We start from the raw sequence: 25,385 nt of genomic DNA, 5'->3' as shown, positions 1-25,385 counted from the left end.
GTTTTGACAGATTGAGGAAGGATCAGTGCCACTGATTTGTACAGCTTCCCCTCTTGCACTTAGGCTATTTCAGTAAATGCTGAGCTGAGTGACCACAGAGTTCACCCTGTCTACCTAGAAGCAATGTGGTCAATGTATGTAGCCCACGATTCTTTAAAACCACTGGCAGAAAGGGTTGAGAACAAAGGGGCCAAAGCAACAGAATCTGTATGCTGTAAGTCTGATATAGACACATGGAGAATAGGGATAATCAAAAGCTGGTCTGATGGAGGTCTTCAAAATTGTGAAGAGATTAGATTACTTACAGTGTGGAAACAGGCCCTTCCCCAACAAGTTCACACCGACCCACCAAAGCACAACCCACCCATACCCCTACATTTATCCCTAGCACTACGAGCAATTTAGCATGGCCAATTCACCTGACCCACACATCTTTGGACTGTGGGAGGAAACCAGAGCACCCGGAGGAAACCCACGCAGACATGGGGAGAACGTGCAAACTCCACACAGTCAGTCGTCTGAGGCGGGAATTGAACCCGGGTCTCTGGCGCTGTGAGGCAGCAGTGCTAACCACTGTGCCACCGTGCCGCCCACATTCAGTCATGCAGATGGAGAGGAGATGTTTCCACATGTGGCAGATTAAAACCAGTGATCATAAATATAAGATTGTCACTTATTTAAGGAATTGAGAAACCCAGAGGCCTCTCATATTCTATACTTAACAAACATAAAGTCATTCAGAATTCTGCTGTCTATGACTTGACTTACGTCAACTCCTATTCACCCATCATCCCTGTCCTCACTCTCAGTTAAGCAAAGACAGGATTTTAAAGTTCTTGCCTTCGTTTCCAAACATCCTATTCGGTCTTATCGCTCTCTATCTCTGCAATCTCCTTCAGACCCACAGCCTTCTGAGATCCTTGTGCCCGTCTAATTTTGGCTGTTTTGAGCATCCCCTAATTCTTCCATTCCTCCTCCATGGGTGGCCATGCCTTCAGCTGCCTGGGCCCGGAATTCTGGCATTTCATCCTTAAACCTCTCCACCTCACTCGCTGTCTCTTTCCTTTAGATACTTTCAAATCAGCCTGTTCAGACACATCCCTAGAGCAAATGGTACTTGAGTCAGGACCTCCTAGCTCGGAGGTAGGGACACTACCACTGCACCATACTGCCTATCTCTCTGCTTTTTAATACAAAACGTATTACCCTCTTTGGCAAATCATTTCAACGTCTGCTTTAATAATTCCTGATGTGATAGAGGGTTGTCAGACCTCAATTGTAATATTTCTGTGAAGTGATTTGAATGATTTGCGGCTGAGACCCACAACTGAGGTCTTGATTGATTGATAATGGAGCAGGTTCAAAGGGTCAAATGCTCAAATGGCTTCATCCTGCTCCAAAAACCTAAGATCCTATGATCTATGTTAAAGGTGCATAGTAAAAATAAACTGTTGTTCCAATGTTTTGAGTGTTGAAACAATGGTGATGTAGTCCCAGGTGTGCATCGTGAGCAGCTTGGCGATATTGATGTTCCCATTTCCCTGTTGTACATGCTTTGCCAAGTATTGAGATCTTGAAAGCCTTGACAAGTTGGTTCAGGGCAACTTGTAGGTGGTATACACTGTTGCCACTACACATTGGTAGTGGAGGCTGTGAATGTGGAAGGTGAGAGATGAGGTGTCATTCAAGCAGACTGCTTTGTCTTGGAAGGTGTCAAGGTCTTGAGTGTTGTTAGAGCAGCACTTATGCAGGAAAGGGCTCTGAAGTAGCTCTTCAAAGGCTGGTTTACCACCACTAATCATCCTTTATTTTCAAATGGATAGCCTTTTACTATAGCACTTTCTCTAACTGAGTCAGGCACTAGAGTTTCAGTATTCTTGCCATTCATCCTTTTATATTAGCTAGGTCTCCCTGATTGGGGCTGTTAATCTGGCCCAATCAGGGAACTCATATTCTACAAGGTCCAACTGGCTGACCTCATTACAATCACTACAGGGACAGTTTTGCATCACACTCCTGACTTATGCCCGCCAGCAGGAATTAAAGGGAATTAATGTTTAAATTTATGGAGGGGAAAGATGTAAAAGGGACTTAAGGGACAACTTTATCACATAGAGAGTTGTGCCTTTATGGAACAAGCTGCCAAAGGAAGTGGTAGAGGTGGTACAATTACAACATTTAAAAGGCATCTAGATGGATACATGAATAGGAAGGATTTAGAGGGATTTGGGTCAAATGCTAGCAAATGGGACTAGAGTAATTTAGGATATCTGGTCAGAATTGGTGACCGAAGGGTCTGTTTCCATGCTGTACCACACAACGCTATGATAAGATGCTAATTCTTGCAAAGGTTAAATCTACAGTCTCATTAATTTCAGACTTCCCAAGTTGTAACAGATCTTGGTGTTTGATTCAGAATTTATTTCCAACGGGCATCAATGTTAAGAACAGCCCTTTGCAAAGCAGCCAGGCATTCAATTGTTAAATAAGAACTATAAGTATGTGAATCTTGCAGTGGGTATCAGAATGAAGCTTGAGTTGTTCTTACCACATTTGCCCCCTACTCCAAGGGTCTCATGGCAATGATAAGGAGCAGAAACACTGGTTTATATCCTGACCAATGAACCAACAATTAGATTAAATTAGATTACTTACAGTGTGGAAACAGGCCCTTCGGCCCAACAAGTCCACACTGACCCGCCGAAGCGCAACCCACCCATACCCCTACATTTACCCCTTACCTAACACTACGGGCAATTTAGCATGGCCAATTCACCTGACCCGCACATCTTTGGACTATGGGAGGAAACCGGAGCACCCGGAGGAAACCCACGCAGACACGGGGAGAATGTGCAAACTCCACACAGTCAGTCGCCTGAGTCGGGAATTGAACCCGGGTCTCAGGCGCTGTGAGGCAGCAGTGCTAACCACTGTGCCACCGTGCCGCCCACTAACGATGTTCTAGTCAGCGTCGGAGAGGAGGGTTGCTTTCCACTGTACAGTTTCAATCGCTGCTTTCGCCATAGTGGTGGCAGTTTCATCCCACATTCAACATGCTCAGTAAGCCCAGCCAGTACGGTGCTACTGAGCCATCCCCAGCCGGCAGCAGGCAAGACTCAAGCTCCAGCCCTGGCCATGATTGGGTTAGCTTTGCTCAGGTACTGTGGCAGCAGCCTGGCCACCACCGTGCTACATCAGGGAAGCCAACCAGCATCCCTGCTGGAAGTAGCCGATATATGTTGGAAGATTTGATTTGATTTTTTTTATTGTCACATGTACCTAGGTACAGTGGAAAGTTTTTGTTTTGTGTGCAGAACAGGCAGATCATACCACACAAAGATCGTTGGGTGATAGAACAGAGCAAGGAATAGAAATGGCACATAAAGCAAGATCAGCATTAGATTTGAAATTGGAGAGGTCCATTCAGAAGTCTAATAATAGCAGGGCAGACGCTGTTCTTAAACCTGTTGGACCGTGTGATCACGCTTTTGTAATTTCTGCCTGATGGAAAAGGTTGGAAGAGATTGTTACTGGGCTGGGAGGGGTCTTTGATGTTGACTTCCTTCCAGAGGCAGAAATAAGTGCAGCTGGAGTCACAGAGAATAAAGAGGGTAGGAGACCATTAATGACTCAGGGCTCTAAAAGACAGTGAACGAGAGACAGCAAGAGACAACAGGAAGATGGTCACAAGATGAAACCAGAAAGCAAATTCTCAGAATTTTCTGGTAGAAGTTTGCTCTTTCAAGGGATTTTTTTTATGACTGAATGACAATGGGTTTGACACACATTCGAACCTCAGCACGCCCACACAATAAACTTTCCCTCATTTATGTTCTGATCTACATCCTCCCCTTCCACCTCCCTCACCCTATCCCCTGACCTCTGTCGGGTCTCAGTTAGCAATAGTAACTGGCTCCCTATCTGCTTATATTACGGAGCCCCTTTCTCCTTTATCTTAGCAAACCACCATCCCAGCTCGGGACGGTTTTGAGATTGAAAAGACTTTCACACAGACTATTTTTCACAGGAACCCACCAGGTTTTGGCCAGGGCCTCTAATTAAGTGCAGCTGTATTTGTGTGTGTGTGTGTGTGTGTGTGTGTGTGTGTGTGTGTGTGTGTGTGAGAGAGAGAGAGAGAGAGAGAGAGACCTTTTTAATTCTTTGCTCCATGCAAAGGATGCTCATTCTGGTACTCTGTTGATCCCAGGTCCCACTCTTAATGTGGGGAAGTGGAGGACACACTTGCCTTCAGTACCTCCCTGGGTCTGAAAATATTAGCCACTCCTGATCATTGTCCAACCCCCACTTCCCTGCCAATAAATGTGTGTGTGCCTGTTCAGCTTTTAACTCAGAACAGGAATTCTCACAATTGCGTTGGTTCCTGTGGTGCAATAACCTCTCACAGTTTAGGTTCCTATTGAGCAGTAATACAGCTGGTATTGGTCGGTAAGCGCTTCTACAATGGAAACTGAAGTAAACATGTCATGTTGTGATTACACCCTCCCACCAGTCACATTCACTGGGTGAGATTCCAGTGGCAAGAATCTATAAAGGGAAATCATTATTGGGTGTGCTCTGCTAATGATTCAAGCAACGTAAGTGCAAAACTCACTGTAGACACCTTGAGAATTCAAAGTTTTCAAAAACAATCCTGGCAATAAAAAATTAGTCTCAGCGAAAGCGATTACAAAGCTGTCAGATTCAACTGGTTCATGAATAATGCATTGGGGCAGACAACTACCATCCTTGTGTCTGATCTGGGCCCTTTCTAGAGGTGTATAAAATCATGAGAAGGTGAATAGCCAAGGTTTTTTGCCCAGGGTAGGGGAGTTCATAAGTAGAAGGTATAGGTGTAAGATGCTGAAAATGTGTTGCTGGTTAAAGCACAGCAGGTTAGGCAGCATCCAAGGAATAGGAAATTCGAATTTTCGGGCACAAGCCCTTCATCAGGAATGAGGAGAGTGTGCCAAGCAGGCTAAGATAAAAGGTAGGGAGGAGGGACTTGGGGGAGGGGTGATGGAGATGTGATAGGTGGAAGGAGGTCAAGGTGAGGGTGATAGGCCGGAGTGGGGTGGGGGCGGAGAGGTTAGGAAGAAGATTGCAAGTTAGGAGGGCGGTGCTGAGTTGAGGGAACCGACTGAGACAAGGTGGGGGGAGGGGAAATGAGGAAACTGGAGAAATCTGAGTTCATTCCTTGTGGTTGGAGGGTTCCCAGGCGGAAGATGAGGCGCTCCTCCTCCAGCCGTCGTGTTGTTATGTTCTGCTGGTGGAGGAGTCCAAGGACCTGCATGTCCTCGGTGGAGTGGGAGGGAGAGTTAAAGTGTTGAGCCACGGGGTGGTTGGGTTGGTTGGTCCGGGTGTCCCAGAGGTGTTCTCTGAAGCGTTCCGCAAGTAAGCGGCCCGTCTCCCCAATATAGAGGAGGCCACATCGGGTGCAGTGGATGCAATAGATGATGTGTGTGGAGGTACAGGTGAACTTGTGGCGGATATGGAAGGATCCCTTGGGGCCTTGGAGGGAAGTGAGGGAGGAGGTGTCGGCGCAAGTTTTACATTTCCTGCGGTTGCAGGAGAAGGTGCTGGGAGTGGAGGTTGGGTTGGTGGGGGGTGTGGACCTGACGAGGGAGTCACAAAGGGAGTGGTCTTTGCGGAACGCTGATAGGGGAGGGGAGGGAAATATATCCCTGGAGGTGGGGTCTGTTTGGAGGTGGCGGAAATGACGGCGGATGATACGTTGTATGCGGAGGTTGGTGGGGTGGTAGGTGAGACCCAGTGGGGTTCTGTCTTGGTGGCGGTTGGAGGAGCGGGGCTCAAGGGCGGAGGAGCGGGAAGTGGAGGAGATGCGGTGGAGGGCATCGTCGATCACTTCTGGGGGGAATCTGCGGTCCTTGAAGAAGGAGGCCATCTGGGCTGTGAGGTATTGGAACTGGTCCTTCTGGGAGCAGATGCAGCGGAGACGAAGGAATTGGGAATATGGGATGGCGTTTTTACAGGGGGCAGGGTGGGAGGAGGTGTAGTCCAGGTAGCTGTGGGAGTCAGTCGGTTTACAGTAGATGTCTGTGTTGAGTCGGTCGCCCGAGATAGAAATGGCAAGGTCTAGGAAGGGGAGGGAGGAGTCTGAGACAGTCCAGGTGAATTTGAGGTCGGGATGGAAGGTGTTAGTAAAGTTGATGAACTGTTCAACCTCCTCGTGGGAGCACGAGGCAGCGCCGATACAGTCATCGATGTAGCGGAGGAAAAGGTGGGGGGTGGTGCCAGTGTAGTTGCGGAAGATGGACTGTTCCACATATCCTACGAAGAGACAGGCATAGCTGGGGCCCATGCGGGTGCCCATGGCTACTCCTTTAGTTTGGAGGAAGTGGGAGGATTGAAAAGGGAAGTTATTCAGGGTGAGGACCAGTTCAGTCAGTCGAAGGAGGGTGTCAGTGGAAGGGTACTGGTTGGTGCGGCGGGAAAGGAAGAAGCGGAGGGCTTTGAGTCCTTCGTGATGGGGGATGGAGGTGTACAGGGACTGGATGTCCATCGTGAAAATAAGACATTGGGGACCGGGGAAGCGAAAATCCTGGAGGAGGTGGAGGGCGTGGGTGGTGGTAAGATGAGAGGGGAAAGATTTCGAAGGGACCTGAGGGGCAACTTTTTTTCACACAAAGGGTGGTGCACATATGGAACAAACTGCCAGAGGAATTGGTAGAGGTGAGTACAGTTACAAAATTTAAAAGGCATTTGGACAGGGATAGGAACATGAAGGAAAGGTTTAGAGTCCAAATGCAGGCAAATTGGACTAGTTTTGTTTAGGATACCTGGTCGGCATGGACATGATGGGCCGATGGGTCTGTTTCTGTGCAGTATGACTGTATTTAGTTGAAAGTTTAAGTGCTCCTTTTGTGTGAATTAATTGCTTTAACTGCTCCCTTCATGTGAATTAACACGTCGCTAGTGTTCAGCCTTTCAACCATGCAAATGAGAGGTCTAATTCCTATTAAAGGATTCATTTGAATGGTTAATTCATGAGTAACGTGTCTTGCTGTTTAAAAATCATCTCCTGCTGCACTTCGCGGGTGGATTTTCATTTGGATAGCCGGAGTGCATGGTTGCTGATTAATTCTGCTGAGTCTGTGCTTATTGCCTCATGGTGATTAGCCTCTGAGGCTGCCTTCAGCTCTGTTCCTCGGAGGGACAGTCCCGCACACCAGCAAAGTCTGCATGCAGCTTTCAGCATGCAAACCAAGGCTCGCCTGGACAGGGAGAGTGTTGCTTATTCAGCACCTTCTGGTTTTATGACAGCTCTGATTCACAGAGCACAGAATGAGGCCATCCAGCCCTGTGAAGTTAGGCCTAATCTTCTACTCTATCCTTTTGGCCCTGCACATGAAATCTTTTTTTAAAGTATTTATCCAATTATTTCCCCAACCTCTCTCTCTGAGGTCCCTCATCCCTGGAATCATTCTTAAATCCCTGTACCCTCTGTAAGGCCTTGAAATCCTTCCTGAAGTACAAGGCCTGGGAACTGGACATAGTACTCCATATGAGAGCCATACCGTGATTTTTAAAGGATTAACTTGCTCACTCTGTACTCTATTCATCAATTGAAGAATCCCTCTTGCTTTATTCACTCCTCACATTGTCCTGCCGAAAGGTTAATTCTGTGGTTGGTAGAGGGGTTACCATCCCTGCCTGTGAAACAGAAGCTCCAGGTTCCAGTCCCACCCCAGGCCATCGCCAACATGTTCATAACACAGCCGAACAGGTTGAACATCAGCCTTCAACTCCTTCCAGCCCACGCCAAGAGGAGGTGGTGAGAGCAAGAACAATACCTGGTCAGCCATGTGATGGGAAGAAAGTTGGAGCAACTTACATCGCAATCTGTAGCTCCAGACAGCAACATGCGTGGGTGGCACGGTGGCACAGTGGTTAGCACTGCTGCCTCACAGCGCCTGAGACCCGGGTTCAATTCCCGACTCAGGCGACTGACTGTGTGGAGTTTGCACATTCCCCGTGTCTGCTCCGGTTTCCTCCCACAGTCCAAAGATGTGCGGGTCAGGTGAATTGGTCATGCTGAATTGCCCGTAGTGTTAGTTAAGGGGTAAATGTAGGGGTATGGGTGGGTTGCGCTTCGGCGGGTCGGTGTGGACTTGTTGGGCCGAAGGGCCTGTTTCCACACTGTAAGTAATCTAATCTAATCTAAAAATGCAACCTTGGCTCCCTGAAAAACATGTGCAAACTTTGCAAAGCAGAGTAGAAGTCTTAGTACAATGGTATGGGGACTGACTGGGTCCACACATGGAAAGCCACGAACAGTTATGATCTCATATGCTTCCTTTGGATCAAGTACAACAAAACTCCACTGGACCAATTCCTGGAGTGGTGTGCAGAGATATTATGTAGACCAGGTCCATGTCCCCTAAAGTCTAGATGGATAAAAAATAATCTCCATAAAACATGGACTGGATAGAGGCTTGGACGATGTTTCCTTGGCTAGAGATCCCTCAACCCTGGAATCATTCTTAAATCCCTGTACCCTCTGGGGGGTAGGGTCAGAATAGGAACTAGGCAAAAGTGAAGAGTGCAGATGCTGGAGATCAGAGTCAGACCTGCTGCGCTTTTCCAGCACCAGTAATCTTGACTCAGAATAGGAACTGGCCATTTAGCACCAAATTGAGTAACGATTCCTTCACTGGTGAATGTTTGGGATTCTGTACCTCAGAAAATTGTAGATGCTTATGTCGTTGAATATGTACAACAGAGGCAAAAAGACTTTCAGCTTCTGAGGATGTGAACGGATATGGGCCTAATGTTAATCAGTAATGGGGGATAAAGAGTTGGCAGATGAATCGAACAGCAATTTTACGTCGGTGTTCACTGGAGAGGATGCAAGTGACATCACAGAAATGGCTGCAAATCAGGAATTGAAAGGCAGGAAGGAACTGAAGAAAATTACAGTTACAAGGGAAGTAGTGCTGAGTAAATTGTTGCAATTGCAAGGTCCTGATAGATTTCATTCTAAGGTTTTTAAAAAACGAAGTAACCAGTGAGATAGTTGATGCGTGGGTTTTAATTTTCCTAAACTCATCAGATTCATTTAGGAAGGAAGGTTTATTTAGATTGGAAAATAGTGAATATAACTCCTTCCTTTAAAAAGGGAGACACAACAAATCAGTTAGCCGAATGTCTGTCATAGAAGAAGTCGTAGAAGCAATTATTAAAGATGTTATTACATATAAAAGGCACTTAGATAAGTTCAATGGAATAAGGTTTGTAAAAGGGAAATCTTGTTTTACTAATTTGTTGGATTTCTTTGAAGTAACTTATGCTCGAGATAAAGGGAAGCCAGTGGATGATTTGTCCTTTGATTTCCAGAAGGTATTTGATAAAGTGCCACAGCAAAGACTTTTACCAAAATAAAAGCTCATGGTGTAGGGAGTAGCATATTGGCATGACGTTTGCCTGTGAACAGAAAGCAGGAATAAACAGGTCTTTTTCAGGCTGGCAGGATGTCATGTGTGGTGTGCCACAGGAACTGCAATTGATATAAAATGAGTTAGATGAGGGGACCAAAGGTATAGTTGGTAAATTTCCTGACGACACAATGGTAAGAAAGTGAGTTGTGAAGAGGACATAAGGAGAGTACAGAGGAATGTGATTAAGTGAGTGGGGAAACATCTGCCAAATGGAGTATAATGTGGGAAAGGATAAAATTGACTGTTTTGGCTGAAAAAAAAGAAAAAGGAGAGAGTTTGCAGAGTGCTGAGATGCAGAGGGATCTGGGTGTCCAAGCACATAAATCATCGAAGGTTAATATGCAGGTAAATATTCATGAGAGTTAATAGAATGTTATGTTTAACTGCTAGGGGAATTGAATGTTGATTATGCTTCACTTATGCATGGTAATGTTGAGACCATAGCTGGAGTATTGTGCACAGTACTGATCAGTGTACTTACGAAAGGATGTTAATGCATAGAAGTAGTTCAGAGAAGCTCAAGCCTACTAATATCTGGAATAAGTGGATTGCCTTATGAGGAAAAGTGATACAAGGGTAGGCCTGTATCCTCTCAGAGTCAGAGACTAAATTGAAGTGTATAAGGTCCTGAGGAGACTTGACCAGGATGTAGAAACTATTTTCCTCTGAGGGGGAGAATGTAGAACAAGAGTCATTGAGTCAGATCCAGACAGCACAGAAAGGGTCCCTTTGGTTCAACTCATTCACATTTACTAAGTTTCCCAAACTAAACTAGTCCCACTTGCCTGTGTTTGGCCCATATCCCTCTAAATCTTTTCTATTCTTGTACCTGCATCTACCACTTCCTCTGGCAGTTCATTTCACGTATGAACTACCCTCTGTGTGGAAATGGTTGCCCCCTTTTCCTGTTACCTAAAAATATGACCCCTTGTTTTGAACTCTCCTATCTTTGGGGAAAAAGACCTTTGATATTCACTTTATCTACACCCTTTGTGATTTTGTAAACCTGCGTAAGGTCTAGGTGAAACTTAAAAATTAAGGAGTCCACCATTTAAGACAGAGATGAGGAAAATGCATTTGTTTTAGAGGATTGTGAGTGTTTGAAATTGCCTTTCTAAAAGGCAGTGAATGCAGAATTGTTAGATATTTAGAAGATGGAGGTGGATAGATTCTTGATTACTATGGGGATGAAAAATTGTCAGGGGTATGCAGGAGTAGAGATTTGAGGTTAAAATCAGAATGGCAATGCTTTTTTCTCATGTTAAGATCATAGAATCCCTACAGTGTGGAAGCAGGCCATTTGGCACATCAAGTCCACACTGACTCTCCGAAGAATATCCCACCAAGACCCATCCTGCTACCCTATCCCTGTAACCTTGCATTTCCCATAGCTAATCCATCTAGCCTGCACATCCTTAAACACTATGGAAAATTTAGCATGGCCAGTCCACCCTCTCAGAGTCATGGAGATGTACAGCTTGGAAACAGATGCTTTGTCCGACTTGTCCATACCGACCAGATATCCCGACCTAATCTAATCCCTTTTGCCACAACTTTGTCCATATCCCTCTAAACCCTATCTATTCGTATACCATTCAAAAGCCTTTTAAATGCCATAATTGTACCAACCCCCACCACTTCCTCTGGCAGCTCATTCCACACACGCATCACCCTTCGCATGAAAAAGTTGCCCCTTAGGTCCCTTTTAAATCTTTCCCCTCTCACCCTAAACCTATGCCCTCTAGTTTTGTAATCGCCTACCCTGGGGAAAAGACCTTGTCTGTTTACCCTATCCATGCCCCTCATGATTTTATAAACCTCTATGAGGTCATCCCTCAGCTTCTGATGCTCCAGAGAAAACAGCCCCAGCCTATTCAGCCTCTCCCTATAGTTCAAACCCTCCATCCCTGGCAACATCCTTGTAATCTTTTCTGAACCCTCTCAAGTTTCACAACATCCTTCCGATAGGAGAGAGACCAGAACTGCACACAATATTCCAAAACTGGCCTAGCCAATGTCCTCTACAGCCACAACATGACCTCCCAACACCTATACTCAATGCTCTGACCAATAAAGGAAAGCACATACTGAATGACACAGCAGGCTCAAAGAGCCAAGTGTCACACTCATATTTCTTTGTTGCATGTTCATACCACCGAAGAATGTCATTGAGGTAGAAGGTCAACTGTGATCTAGTTGAATGACAGAGCACGTTTTAAGTTCTGAGTGGCCTACATCTCTTCTATTCCTTATGATCTTATATTTTTCCAGTCTGTCTAGACTGGCCAAGTCTGTTGCTCCCAGGTTCCAAAAGGGACCCATGGATGGCATTGGGACTCTTCAGACTCCTCCAAACCCTAGGTTAGAAGCAGTCTGTTGTCTCCTGTCATAGTGTAACCTCTGTCACCACTTGATGGTTTGGTCTGACTCATGTCCTCAGCTGAAGGAAGGGTCTTGAACTGAAATGATGATCTGTCACCTTCTTCAGGGGTTGACAAATTTCTGTATCCTTCCGATATGACATGGTTTATATGAAAACTTTCTAAACCTACTGCATTTCCCTTTTCTCTCTGTTCCTGACTGAATTTGATCCTGTTGCTAAAAATGTCATTTGGTTTCATAGAAAGTATCAGAAGAGCTCAGTTATATTTCAGGATTGTCACTGATTTAATGACAAGCTGTATGATCGTAAATAATCCCGTGCTGCTGTTATCCTGGGAATGTTTGATGGGAACAATGTAGAGGAAACTTAACTTTCAGTTTAAAAGGAACTTTATCTAACTCCATGCTGTCACTGTCCTGGAACTGTTTGATGAGGACAATGTAGAAGGAGTTTTAGAACATAGGTCATAGAACAGTACAGCACAGTACAGGCCCTCAGTGTTGTGCCAATGTTTTATCCTACTCTTAAGATCAAACACACTTCATTTTACTATCATCTATGTGCCTACCCAAGAGTCACTACATGTCCCTAATATATTTGACTCTACTACCAAGCTGGCATTGCCATTCCATACACCCTCCATTCTCTGTGTAAAGAACCTACCTCTGACATCTCCTCTAAACTTTCTTCCAATCACCTTAAAATTATGACCCTCGTCATTGCCATTTCTGCCCTGGGAAAAAAGTCTCTGGCTATCCACTCTATCTCTGTCTCTCATCATCTTGTACACCTCTATCTAGTCACTTCTCAACCTTCTTCACTCAAATGAGAAAAGCCCTAGCTTTCTCAACCTTTCTTCCTAAGACATGCCCTCCAGTCCAGGCAGCATCATGGTAAATCTTCTCTGCACCCTCTGTAAAGCTTTCACATCTTTCCTATAATGAGGTGACTAGAACTGAACACAATACTCCAAGGGTGGTCTAAGCAGAGCTTAATAGAGCTGCAACATAACCTCGCAGCTCTTAAATTCAATCCCCCTGCTAATGAAAGCCAACACACCAAACACCTTCGATAACAACCTTATCAACTTGGGTGAAAACTTTGAGGGATCTATGGACGTGGACGCCAAAATCCTGCTGTTCCTCCACACTACCAAGAATCCTGCCTTTAACCCTGTAGACTGCATTCAAACTTGACCTTCCAAAATAAATCACTTCACACTTTTCCAGGTTGAACTCCATCTGCTACTTCTCAGCCCAGTTCTGCATCCTGTCAATATCCAGTTGCAAACTATAACAGCCCTCCACACTATCCACAACTCCACCAACCTTCGTGTCATCAGCAAACTTACTAACCCACCTTTCCACTTCCTCATCCATGTCATTTATAAAAGTCACAAAGAGCAGAGGTCTGAGAATGGATCCTTGCACAACTGGTCACTGAGTTCATGGCTGAATACTTTCCATCTACTACCGCTCTCTGTCTTCTATGGACCAGCCAATTCTGTATCCAGACACCCAAATTTGCCTGTATCGTATACCTCCTTACTTTCTGAATGAGCCTACCATGGGGAACCTTATCAAACACCTTGCTAAAATTCATCCAGTGCATTACCTTCATTGATGTGTTTTGTCACATCCTCAAAGAATTCAATAAGGCTTGTGAGGCATGACCTGTCCTTCACAAAGCCATGCTGACAATCTCTAATCAAACCATGCTTTTCCAAATAATAAAAAATCCTGCACTCAGAATCCTCTCCAATAATATGCCCACCACTGATGTAAGACTAACTGGTCTGCAATTCCCAGGGTTATCCATATTCCCTTTCTCCAACAAGGGAATAACATTTGCCACTCTCCGACAATCTGGTACTACTTCAATGGACAGTGAGGACACAAGGATCATTACCAAAGGTGCAGCAATCTCTTCCCTCACTTTCCATAGTAACCTTGGGTATATCCCATCTGGCCCATGGGACTTATCTATTCTCATGTTCTTCAAAATGTCCAGCACATCTGTAGCATCCAGCATCCAGTACTCTGTATCTTACCCCATATTGTTGCTGTCTTGGGAGTGTGTGATGGTAACAGTGTAAAGGTAGCTGTACTTTCAGTTTAAAAGAGTAGAGAGAGCTTTACTCTCAATCTAACCCTGTGCTGTACATACCGGGGGGTGTCTCACTTCCCAGTGTCAATAAGCCTTGACCACCACAATAATGAACAGCAACAAAGGTTTAAAAAAAATCCCACCAGCCAGTACTTGATGATTAAGTGAACGTAGCTCATGTTACAGAAACACAGGATCTGACAGCCGCACTAATGGATGCTGCAGGCGAAAAGTGGGAGTTAGAAGTGGGCCAGTGGGTCAACATGCCTTCATCAGGACCATAGTGCGTGGCCTGTTTGTGTTCTCTCAAAGGTTTGACAATGTAGACGTCGGTAAGTTTTTTTTATTCAAATGTGGGATCTGAGCATTACTGGCTGGCCAGCATTTATTGCCCATTCCTAGCTGTCCCTGAAGAAGGTGGTGCTGAGCTGATTCTTGTACCACTGGAGTCCACATGCTGTGGTTTGACTCACAATGCCCCAAGGGAGAGAATTGCAGGATTTTGACCCAGTGACACTGAAGGAAATACCAATATATTTCAAAGTCAGGATAGTGAGTGGCTCAAAGGGAAACTAAGAGGGAGTGGTGTTCCCTTACATCTGTTACCTTGATCCTTCCAGATGCTGCCTAAGGATCTTTGGTGAATTTCTTGAGTGTATCTTGTAGATGGTACACACTGCTGCTATTGAGCGTCAGTGGTGAAGGGAGTGGATGTTGGTGGATGTGGTGCCAATCAAGCAGGGCTGCTTTGTCTGGATGGTGTCGAGCTTCTTGAGCATTGTTGTTGCCATTTGTGGATGAGACCACATCAACCAGGGGCTCATGAATATAAAGCAAACACAGAGAATGCTGGGGAAACACAGCAGGTCTGGCAGCTTCTGTGGAAAGAGAAACAGTTCTGAGGAAGGGTCACCAGACTTGAAACATTAAGTCTGTTTCTCTCTCTGCACAGATGCTGCCAGACCTGCTGAGTTTCTCCAGCATGTTCGGTTTGTTTTAGATTTCCAGTGCCAACAGTATTTTGCCCATGAATTTAAGGCAGTGGGACCTAGAGATGTACAGCACGGAAACAGACCCTTCGATCCAACTCGTCCATACCAACCAGATATCCCAACTACATGTACGTGCTGTCCCTCAGGATTTCCTCCAACAACTTGCCCCCCAACGACATCAGGATCACCGGTCTATAGTTCCCTGGCTTTTCCTTACTACCTTTCTTAAATAGTGGTACCATGTTAGCCAATCTCCAGTCTTCTGGCACTTCACCTGTGACTACAAATATCTCAGCAAAGGGCTCAACTTCAGGAAAGTCAGAGAGTAATGAGAATATGGGACTAGTTACCACAGAGAATGGTGGAGGTGAATAGGGTAGTTGCATTTAAGTGGGGAGCTGGGTCAGCATGCAATGGATTAGATTAGATTACTTACAGTGTGGAGAAAGGAACAGAATGTGTTGACAGAATGAGATGAAAGGAGAAGCACCAGCGCTCGAGCGGTTTGACCTGTTTGGCTCCAGTACATTGTTTGTAATTCTCCATCACCGTCTGACTAACCTTTCAGCTTGCCTGTTGCGGTTTCAGGTGTGAAGCAGACTTCCTGTCACCTGTCCCCAAGGCTCCCTCAAACCATCTGCTTCCTGCTTCCTGGCTGTATGATGTGGCTGATACGGCATGCCTAGAGACTGTAAACTTTCCACTGGTTACAGAAATAGGCAGGGCTGTGGCACAGTGTGAGGGTAGTGAGGAGGCAATGGGGAGGTATCTACTACCTGGTGGATGGCGAGGCAATGGCCTAGTGGTATTATCACAAGACTATTAATCAAAAGACCCTGGTAATGTTCTAGGGACCTGGGTTCAAATCCCATCATGGCAGAATGTGAATTCAGTGGAAGGCTGGAATTAAAAATCTAATGATTGTGAACAAATATTGATTGTTAGGTAAAAAAACCCATCAAATTCACTAATGTCCTGTAAGGAAGGAAGCTGTCTAGATTGACCCACAGCAATGTGGTTGATAAGTCAGTTGCCCACCTGCCATTTTAAGAATGGGCAATAAATGCTGGCCTGGCCCGGGATGCCCTCATTCTGTGAATAGATTCTTTCAAAAACTTCGGTATTGCGCAAGTTGGCAACTTACCACAGGCTCTCTGCTTTCAACCCACACAGCGCAACCTCGGACGACAGCACCAAGCTGCGTCGACATTGCTGTGGGTCTGGAGTCACGTGTCGGCCAGGCTGGGTAAGGAATGAGCGAGATGAGTCTTTATGATAATCGATGATAGCTTTGTGGTTACCAAAACTAGATATACATTCTAGATTTGACCGTTTAGTTTAAATTCCTGCATCCGCCGTGCTGGGGTTTGAACCCTAGCATATGTGGACTAATTCACGAGAAATAGGGGAGTGAGAGATTATTGGGGTTAGATGGGATTCAGAGTAATTAGATCAGCATTTGTCCTTTACCTCCTTTCTCTTCCCTATGTCAGGCCCGGGTGAAGCAAGGATTTACCTGTACGTTTTTCAATCAAGTCTTCTGCTGTATCTGCTGCTCCTCGTGCAGACTCCTCGACATTGGCACGACCAACGACAGACTGTGTGATGGCTTTGCAGAAAGCCACCGCTCTGCCCAAAAGAATGACGTCAGGCTTCCAGTCGCTTTCCATGCTGACATTCCCACCATAGGTCTGCTGCCTTTTGCCAGCAAAGCCCAGTGTAACAGGGAATAACAGACTTTATTTTCCACTTCGGCACTTTACAGCCTTCAATACCATGTTCAGCAACTTCAAACCATGAACATGGCACTCCATTTTCGTCACACTCCCTTCCCTCCAGTGTTTGTCCTGCGTGGGTTTGCTGTCAGTGAAATTGATATATTTTCTGTTGTTAACACTGACTATTAACACCAATTCTGCATGTATGTCATTTCTCCACTACCATCAGCACTCCCTTTATCTTTTGCTCTGGGCAGCCTTGCTATCTGTTCCATTTGCTTCTCTTGCCCCGTTGTCAACGACATAAAAATCAACCTTTTCCAACCCTCTTCAGTTCCGAAGAAAAATCAAATTGGAATTGAAATGTTAACTGTTTTCTCTCTCCACAGATGCTGCCAGACCTACTGAGTTTCTCCAGCACTTCTCATTTCTAAATGTCTGTTTCACCCTCCTGGTGCAGTGTTCTACCCCCGAATACCTCTGTTTCATGCCCCCACCCCACCATTCCTAAGTTTCTCTCCCAGTTATTGCATTTCAACCACCAATGCTGCTTTGTGCAAGAGGAGGCGGTGGCCTCAAGGTATTATCGCTGGACTGTTAATGCAGAGACGCAGGGAATGTCCTGGGGACCTGGGTTCAAATCCCACCACAGCAGAGGGCAGAATTTGAATTCAGTGAAAATCTGGAGTTAAGAGTGTAATGGATTACGATGAACCCATTGCCGATTGTCAGAAAAAGCACATCTGGTTCACTAATGCCCTTTAGGGAAGGGGGCTGCCATCCTTACCTGGTCTGGGCCTACATGTGACTCCAGACCCACAGCAATGTTAAAAGCATAGAAAAGTACAGCACAGAATAGGCCCTTTGGCCCATGATGTTGTGCCGAGGATCAATGCTAATGTAAAATAAAATAACTTAACCTCAATTCACTGCTATCCATGTGCACGTCCAGCAGTTGCCAAAATGTCCCTAACGACTCTGCTTCCACCACCATTGCTGGCAACGCATTTCATGTATTCTCCACGTAAAGAATTCTCCTCTTATGACCCTCTCTACCTTTCTCCTAATATCTTAAAGCTAAGACCCCTTGTGCCAGTCAGTCCTGCCCTGCGGAAAAGTCTCTGGCTATCCATGCCTCTCATTACCTTGTATGCCTTGATCAGGTCACCTCTCTTCCTCCTTCTCTCCAGCGAGAAAAGTCTGAGCTTAAATTCAAATCAAATTCCACCATCTGCCACACTGGGATTTGAACCCAGTTCCCTAGGTCTCTGGATTAACAGCCCAGCAATAACACCACTAGTCCATTGCCTCAACTGTTTTCTGGGCTATTGGGGATGGGCAATAAATGCTGGCACAGCCAGAGATGCCCTCATCCCATGAATGAATGAAAAAAAGAGGGGAAGTTGTTGTGAAACTTGAAAGGGTTCAGAAAAGATTTACAAGGATGTTGCCAGGGTTGGAGGATTTGAGCTACAGGGAGAGGCTGAACAGGTTGGGGCTGTTTTCCCTGGAGCATCGGAGGCTGAGAGGTGACCTTATAGAGGTTTATAAAATTATGAAGGGGCATGGATAGGATAAATAGGCAAGGTCTTTTCCCTGGGATCGGGGAGTCCAGAACTAGAGGGCATAGGTTTAGGGTGAGAGGGGAAAAATATAAAAGAGACCTAAGAGGCAACATTTTCACACAGAGGATGGTATGGGTATGGAATGAGCTGCCAGAGGAAGTGGTGGAGGCTGGTACAATGACAACATTTAAGAGGCATTTGGATGGGTATATGAATAGGAAGGGTTTGGAGGGATATGGGCTGGATGCTGGCAGGTGGGACTAGATTGGGTTGGGATATCTGGTCGGCATGGACGGGTTGGACTGAAGAGTTTGTTTCCATGCTGTACATCTCTATGACTCTATGAATGAATAAACTGAAGGTGTGAGTTGAGGGTGATAGGCTGGTATGATGAAACAAAAAAGATGATGGTGCGAGGGAAGAACAGATGGCAGTAGGATTAGTAAAGAAACTGAAGGTGGGTCTCGAGGAGGTGTGAACAGCAACAGCACCTGCTGTCAGTCGGAAAGGAATGGAAGTGGTGATCACCATGTAAAAATCACTGAACTCTGTCGAGTCTGGTATTTTCTAACGTAACTTAGTATCCCCTACTGCAAAGCAGCATTGGCAGTGTAAAACAATGAAAAGATAAACTTAAGTAGGCCTCAATCTTGTGGAACTAAAGCCCAATAATACCTAAGGTGGAGATGGGAGCTAGGGGTGGGGAAAATCTGTTTAATGTAAGATTATGGTAAACAATATCTTAGACATGTCAGGCAATATGACAGAAATGAAGTTGACAGGAAATTTGCCTATCCAGTACAGGAACTGCAGGCCAAACCAGATACTGTCAGACAGTTAGGGCCGCTGATGTTCCATAAAGTGCAATTAACTCACAATTGTCATCTAAAACCTCTAATCAAAATCCTTTTGTTAAACTAAATGCTGACTAACCACAGCTTGTAGCTATTTATACTTCAAAACTAGTAACCAGTGACAACTCAGAATGACGCAAGACCTTAAGCAGCTGTCAGGTACCATCCCACAAAGAGTTTAACTGGTTATTCACCGACTTATGTGGGATCTTGCTGTGTGCGGTTTAGATTAGATTACTCAGTGTGGAAATAGGCCCTTTGGCCCAACAAGCCCACACCAACCCTCAGAAGAGCAACCCACCCAGACCCATTCCCCTATATTTGCCCCTTCACCTAACACTACGGGTAATTAGCATGGTCAATTTACCTAACCTGCATATGTTTGGACTGTGGGAGGAAACCGGAGCACCCGGAGGAAAACTACGCAGACATGGGGAGAATGTGTAAACTCCACACAGATAGTCGCCTGAGGCAGGAATTGAACCCGGGTCTGTGGCACTGTGAGGCAGCAGTGCTAACCACTATGCCACCATGCTGCATTTCCCATCATTGCAATCAGCAACACTTTCAAAGTTTGGGTGTTCCTGTGGATATAAAGATATGGTATCGGAGTCCTGGGGCATCTCTGCCTCGTCTCAACCATCTGTATCAACGGCCTTCCCTCTATCACAAGATTGGAAGTGGGTCTGTTCACTGATAATCACACAGTGTTCAGTATCATTCACGACTCCTGGAGATTCTGAAGCAGTCTATGTCCAAAAGTGGCAAGACCTGGACAATATCCAGGCCTGGGCCGATGAGTGGAATGTAACAGCTGTGCCTCACAGGAACAGGACCTTCAGCCTATCATGTCTGTGCTGACCATGATGTCATTGTAAAAGGGAAACACGCCATTTGCATTCTTTGCCATCTCATCTGCTTGTGTTGCCGCTTTCATTCAGCTATGGACTTGCACCCCAAGATCCCTCTGTATATCAATGCTCCTAAGAGTTTGACCATTGACTGTACAATTCTTCTTGCATTTGACCTCCTAAAATGCATCTTAACTGACTAAAACTTTGAACTACAGTGGCTAACATGGTGCATGTTCTTGGAAAAGTTCATGTGTCTGACCCCAGAATGAAAATTTGGCCCCACACTCCATCCTTGCTCTGCACTTAATGCACACCACACAGCTATTTAAAGCCTACAGTAAAGGCAATTAAATTGAAAAAAAAATTACTCTGTATAGATGTGGTTTCCCAGAAGAGGTTTCATTTCTGCGTAGAGTTGTTCTGCCAGAGATTCTGGGTAGGCAAACACACAAAAGTGTAAAATGTCTGAGAATGAGACCTATGGCACAGTGCCTCAGTGGTTGGCACTGCTGCCTGACAATGCTCGGGACCTGGGTTCAATGCCAATCTTGGACAACTGTCTGTGTGGAGTTTGCACACTCTCCCTTGTCCTCGTGGGTTTCCTCCTGCTGCACCAGTTTTCTCCCACAGTCCAAAGCTGTCCAGGTTATGTGTATTGGCCATGGTAAACGCCGGTTTGCAGCGTTTGGACGGGATGTTCTGTGGAGGGTTGATGTGGATGTGATGGGCCAAATGGCCTGCTTCCACACCGTAGGGGATTCTATGATGATGTCATCCCAGTGCAAGGATGAGAATTTGAAAATTGAGAGGCTGGGGGCTGGAAGCTCAGACTCAGTGTGAAGTGGGGGAAGGGGGCACCTCAGACCATGGATAAACTCAGGATTGCTCAGGCCGGTAATAGGGAGGCCCTGCTGTCAAGCTCAATACAGCAAAGGCATGGGTAAGTATCTAGGCTATTTGGAGGAGCTGAGATAGAGGCTGAGGTTATTTGCATGGGCGGGTGGGAGGTTGGGGTGGCAGCAAAGCTGGTGAGGTAGCCAGAGAGATCTGCCTTCACAGCAGGAAGAGAGGTTTCGACAGGGCTGTAGCTGAGCAACCTTAGTATTTGCGGTAACTGCCTATCTCTGCAGTTAAGTAACATTTCGGGGAAGTGTAGCAGACAGGCCTTAACATGCAAATCCTGAAGTCCTATCACTGGGCTGGTTGTGGTTTTACTCTGGTTGTGTGTATGTTCAGTTCCCTCTGTTACCCCAGGGAATGTTCATGTAAACTGGTGAGTCATTCATGCAGAGTTCTCAGACAGCACTCAGAAGAAGCAAGGCTGGTGTCTACGCATAGAAAAAAGCACCAATCAAACACACCGCCCCGTGGCCCAACATTTCAACTCCCCCTCCCACTCAGCCGAGGACATGAAGGTCCTGGGCCTCCTTCACCGCCGCTCCCTCACACCAGACGCCTGGAGGAAGAACGCCTCATCTTCCGCCTCGGAACATTTCAACCCCAGGGCATCAATGTGAACTTCACCAGTTTCCTCATTTTCCCCTTCCCCCACCTCACCCCAGTTCTAAACTTCCAGCTCAGCACTGTCCCCATGACTTGTCCTACCTGCCTATCTTCTTTTCCACCTATCCACTCCATCCTCCCCCCACCCACCTATCACCTTCACCCCCTCCCCCACTCACCTATTGTACTCTATGCTACTTTCTCCCCCCCCCCCCTCCTCGAGCTTATCTCTCCACGCTTCAGGCTCTCTGCCCTTATTCCTGATGAAGGGCTTTTGCCCGAAATGTCGATTTTACTGCTCCTCGGATGCTGCCTGAACTGCTGTGCTTTTCCAGCACCACTCTAATCTAGAGTCTATGCATAGATGCAGTGCCTCAGGCCAGAGACCGTCCTTCAACATTTCCTGACTTGTTAACTCTGATATTGACAAACCACCTTCATTGTTGGTCAGGCCATGCCAATATATGCACTAGGAAGGCCAGAAGCACTTCCATCGATATAGTAGTGCCTTTTACAACTTCGGGTCAATCCGCAAAACGCTCCGCAGCCAATGAAGTGCTTTGCAGAACATTCCAATTGTAGGAAACCTGGCAGCCACAAACAGGAAAACAATTAATAACTAAAGGATCCATGACATGCAAATATTAGCTGCAGGGCACTTAGGAGAATTCCCCTGCTCTTCTTCCGGATACGCTAACAGCTCCACCCAGGTTCATCTGAAATCTCTGACAGTGTGGCATTCCCACTTGTCCTGGGAGTGTTGCCTTGGGTTATGGTCTCATGTTGGCGTGTATGTGACTGCAGCCTCTCAGCAATGTGCTTCACTCTTAACTGCCCTCTGGTCAATTAACGGTGGACAGTTAATTCTGGCCTAGCCAGTAACACCCTCATCCTGTGAATGAATAATAATAATAAAGTTTTTGGAATGGGACTCCAAGCCGCAGCCTCCTGACACTGACGCAAGAGAGACAGCAACCCTTAGAGAAGCGTATGCCCAAAGTTGGAATTAGACTTGGGGTGTAGCTGCAAGGCTGCAGCGACAGGCGCTGAACTCCTGTTATACAGTCATAGACATGTACAGGACGGAAACTTGTACATGCCGACCAGATATCCTGAATTAATCTAGTCCCATTTGCCAGCACTTGGCCCATATCCCTCTAAACCTTTCCTATTCGTGTTCCCATCCAGTTGCCTTTTAATTGTTGAAGGGTGTGGTGCTGGAAAAGCACAGCCGGTCAGGCAGTATCCGAGGAGCAGGAGAATCGACGTTTCGAGCATAAGCCCTTCATCAGGTTTCCTGGTCCTCAGATGCTGCCTGACCGGCTGTGCTTTTCCAGCACCACACTCTTCGACTCTGCTCTCCAGCATCTGCAGCCCTCACTTTCGCCTTTTAAATGTTGTAATTGTATCAGCCTCCACCACTTCCTCTGGCAGCTCATTCCATACACGCAAGACCTTTTGCATGAATATGTTGCCCTTAGGTCTCTTTTAAATTTTTCCCCTCTAACCTTAAACCTATGCCCTCTAGTTCTGGACACTTTCACCCTCAGGAAAAGACCTCATCTATTTACCCTATCCATGCCCCTCATGATTTTATAAACCTCTATAAGGTCACCCCTCAGCTTCCATCGCTCCAGTGAATACAGCCCCAGCCTGTTCAGTCTCTCCCTATAGCTCAAACCCTCCAACTCTGGCAACATCCTTGTAAATCTTTTCTGAACCCTTTCGAGTTTCACAACATCCACCCTATAGGAAGGAGACCAGAATTGCACACAGTATTCCAAAAGTGGCCTAACCAATGTCCTGTACAGCTGCAAAATGACCTCCCAACTCCTGTACTCAATACTCTGACCAATAAAGGTCATGAAAAGTTGCATGACAGAGGTACGGATATCTTCTCCTTAGGAATAGGTGAGCTGAAAAATCCCTTCAAATAAAGGTACGCTAGTAAGAGTGGGCACTCAATGGTATTGCTGGGGTTTGCCCAGTATGCCACCAGCCATCACAGAGTTCTGTTTATCTCTCCAGGCAAAATCACCTTACCTGTACTGGGTACAGCTCACTTGGCTGCTGCCTAAGATGAAGGTGATTTGTCTCATGAGAAAAAAACTGTGCAGGTCGGGCCTTTGTTCAGTGGAAACAGACACAGAGAACACTGGAGAAACTCAGCAGATCTGCCAGCATCTTTGGAAGGGGAGAGAGTGAGAGAGTGTGTGAGAGAGAGAGAAAGAATTAATGCCCAGTGCTGGCGAATGGGACTAGATTAGGTTAGGATATCTGGTTGACATGGATGAGTTGGACCAAAGGATCTGTTTCCGTGCTGTACTTCTCTGTTTCAAGTCAGGTATGACACTCCTTCACTTCTCATAGTGATGAAAAGGAGTCATAATGTTAACTCTGTGATCTTCTTTCTCCACAGTGCTTTTCCAGTATTCTCTTTGCTTTGGATTTCTGGCATCTGCAGTGTTTTGCCTCTGGAGTTTAGAAGAGTGAGAGGTGATCCCATTAAAACAGGGGATTTAATTTGGTTTGATTTATTGTGTACCTAGGTACAGTGAAAAGTTTAGCATGCATTACAGGCAGATCAAAGATCATGGGGTGGTAGAACAGAGCGAGGAATACAATGTTATGTACAGCTGCAGAGAAGGCGCGCAAAGTGAGATCAACGTTAGATTTAAAATTTGGGAGGTCCTTTCAGAAGTCTAATAACAGCGGGGAAGAAGCTGTTATTGAACCTGTTGGCACGTGTTTTGTACCTTTTGGCCAATGGGAGAGGTTGAACAAGATTATAACCGGGGTGGGAGGGGTCTTTAATAATGTTGGCTGCCTTCCCGAGGCAGTGGGAAGTGTAGACAGAGTCAGTGGATGGAAGGTTGGCCTAAGTGATGGATGGCTAAGTTCACAACTCTCTGTAATTTCATACGGTCCTGGGCAGATCAGTTGCCATACCAAGCTGTGATACATCCAGATAGAATGCTTTCAATGGTGCATCTATAAAAGCTGGTGAGAGTCCTTATGGACATTTGACGAGGTAAATGCTGAAAGGTTCTTTCCCCTTGTGGGGGAATCTAAAAGTTGTTTGAAAATAAGGAGTCTCCCATTTAGGAGGAGGAGGAGGAATTTCTTCCCTCGGAGAGTCTTGCACATCAAGCAGTGGAGTCCAGAGCATTGAATGTACTCAAGGCTGTGTTAGGTTTTGGGGAGGAAGGCAGAGATTGAAGTTTTCAAAATCAGGGGTCTGGAAATAGTAGACACGGAGAAACCGTTCCTGCTTCTCATCAGATCAAGAATCAGAAGGCACAGTTTTAAAGCATTTTGCAAAAGAAGCACATGTGAGGCAAAGGAATAAAACATTTTCACGCAACAAGTAGATAGGGTCTGGAGCACACTGCCTGGAAGTGCCCAACACAATAAGGACATCAGCTTGAGACCCAGCTCTGCTTTGCAGAGGGACACCGCTCAAGGGTACTACTCAATCAGACTCCAAATCTCCACTGGTGTCAGAAGAGGGGGGCAAATGTCAGGGCAAGGGTGTGGTGATGTCAGCAGTTGTCCTACACCTGACATTTGCGCTAATAGTTGTGAGCAAGGGGAGAACATAGAAGCATTGCAGCACAGCAACAGGTCATTCAGCCCACCTTGGCGAATGACAAAAGAACTAGTCGTCCATTCTAATCCCACTTTCCCACATCTCGGGTGCAGATCTACGTTTCTTCCAGATGAGTCATATTGTCACACAGCACAGAAACAGACCCTTCGGTCCAACTCGTCTGCACCAACCAGACATCCCAATCAGACTTAGTCCCATTTGCCAGCATGTTCCTTCTGAACCCTTCCTATTCACATACCCATCCAAATGCCTTTTAAATGTCGTAATTGTACCAGCCTCCACCACTTCCTTTGGCAACTCATTCCATACACACACCACCCTCTGTGTGAAAAAGGTGCCCTTTAG

This window comes from Hemiscyllium ocellatum, chromosome 46 (assembly GCF_020745735.1).
Source record: "Hemiscyllium ocellatum isolate sHemOce1 chromosome 46, sHemOce1.pat.X.cur, whole genome shotgun sequence".
Lineage (NCBI taxonomy): Eukaryota > Metazoa > Chordata > Chondrichthyes > Orectolobiformes > Hemiscylliidae > Hemiscyllium > Hemiscyllium ocellatum.
Note: the sequence above shows the minus strand (reverse complement) of the source record.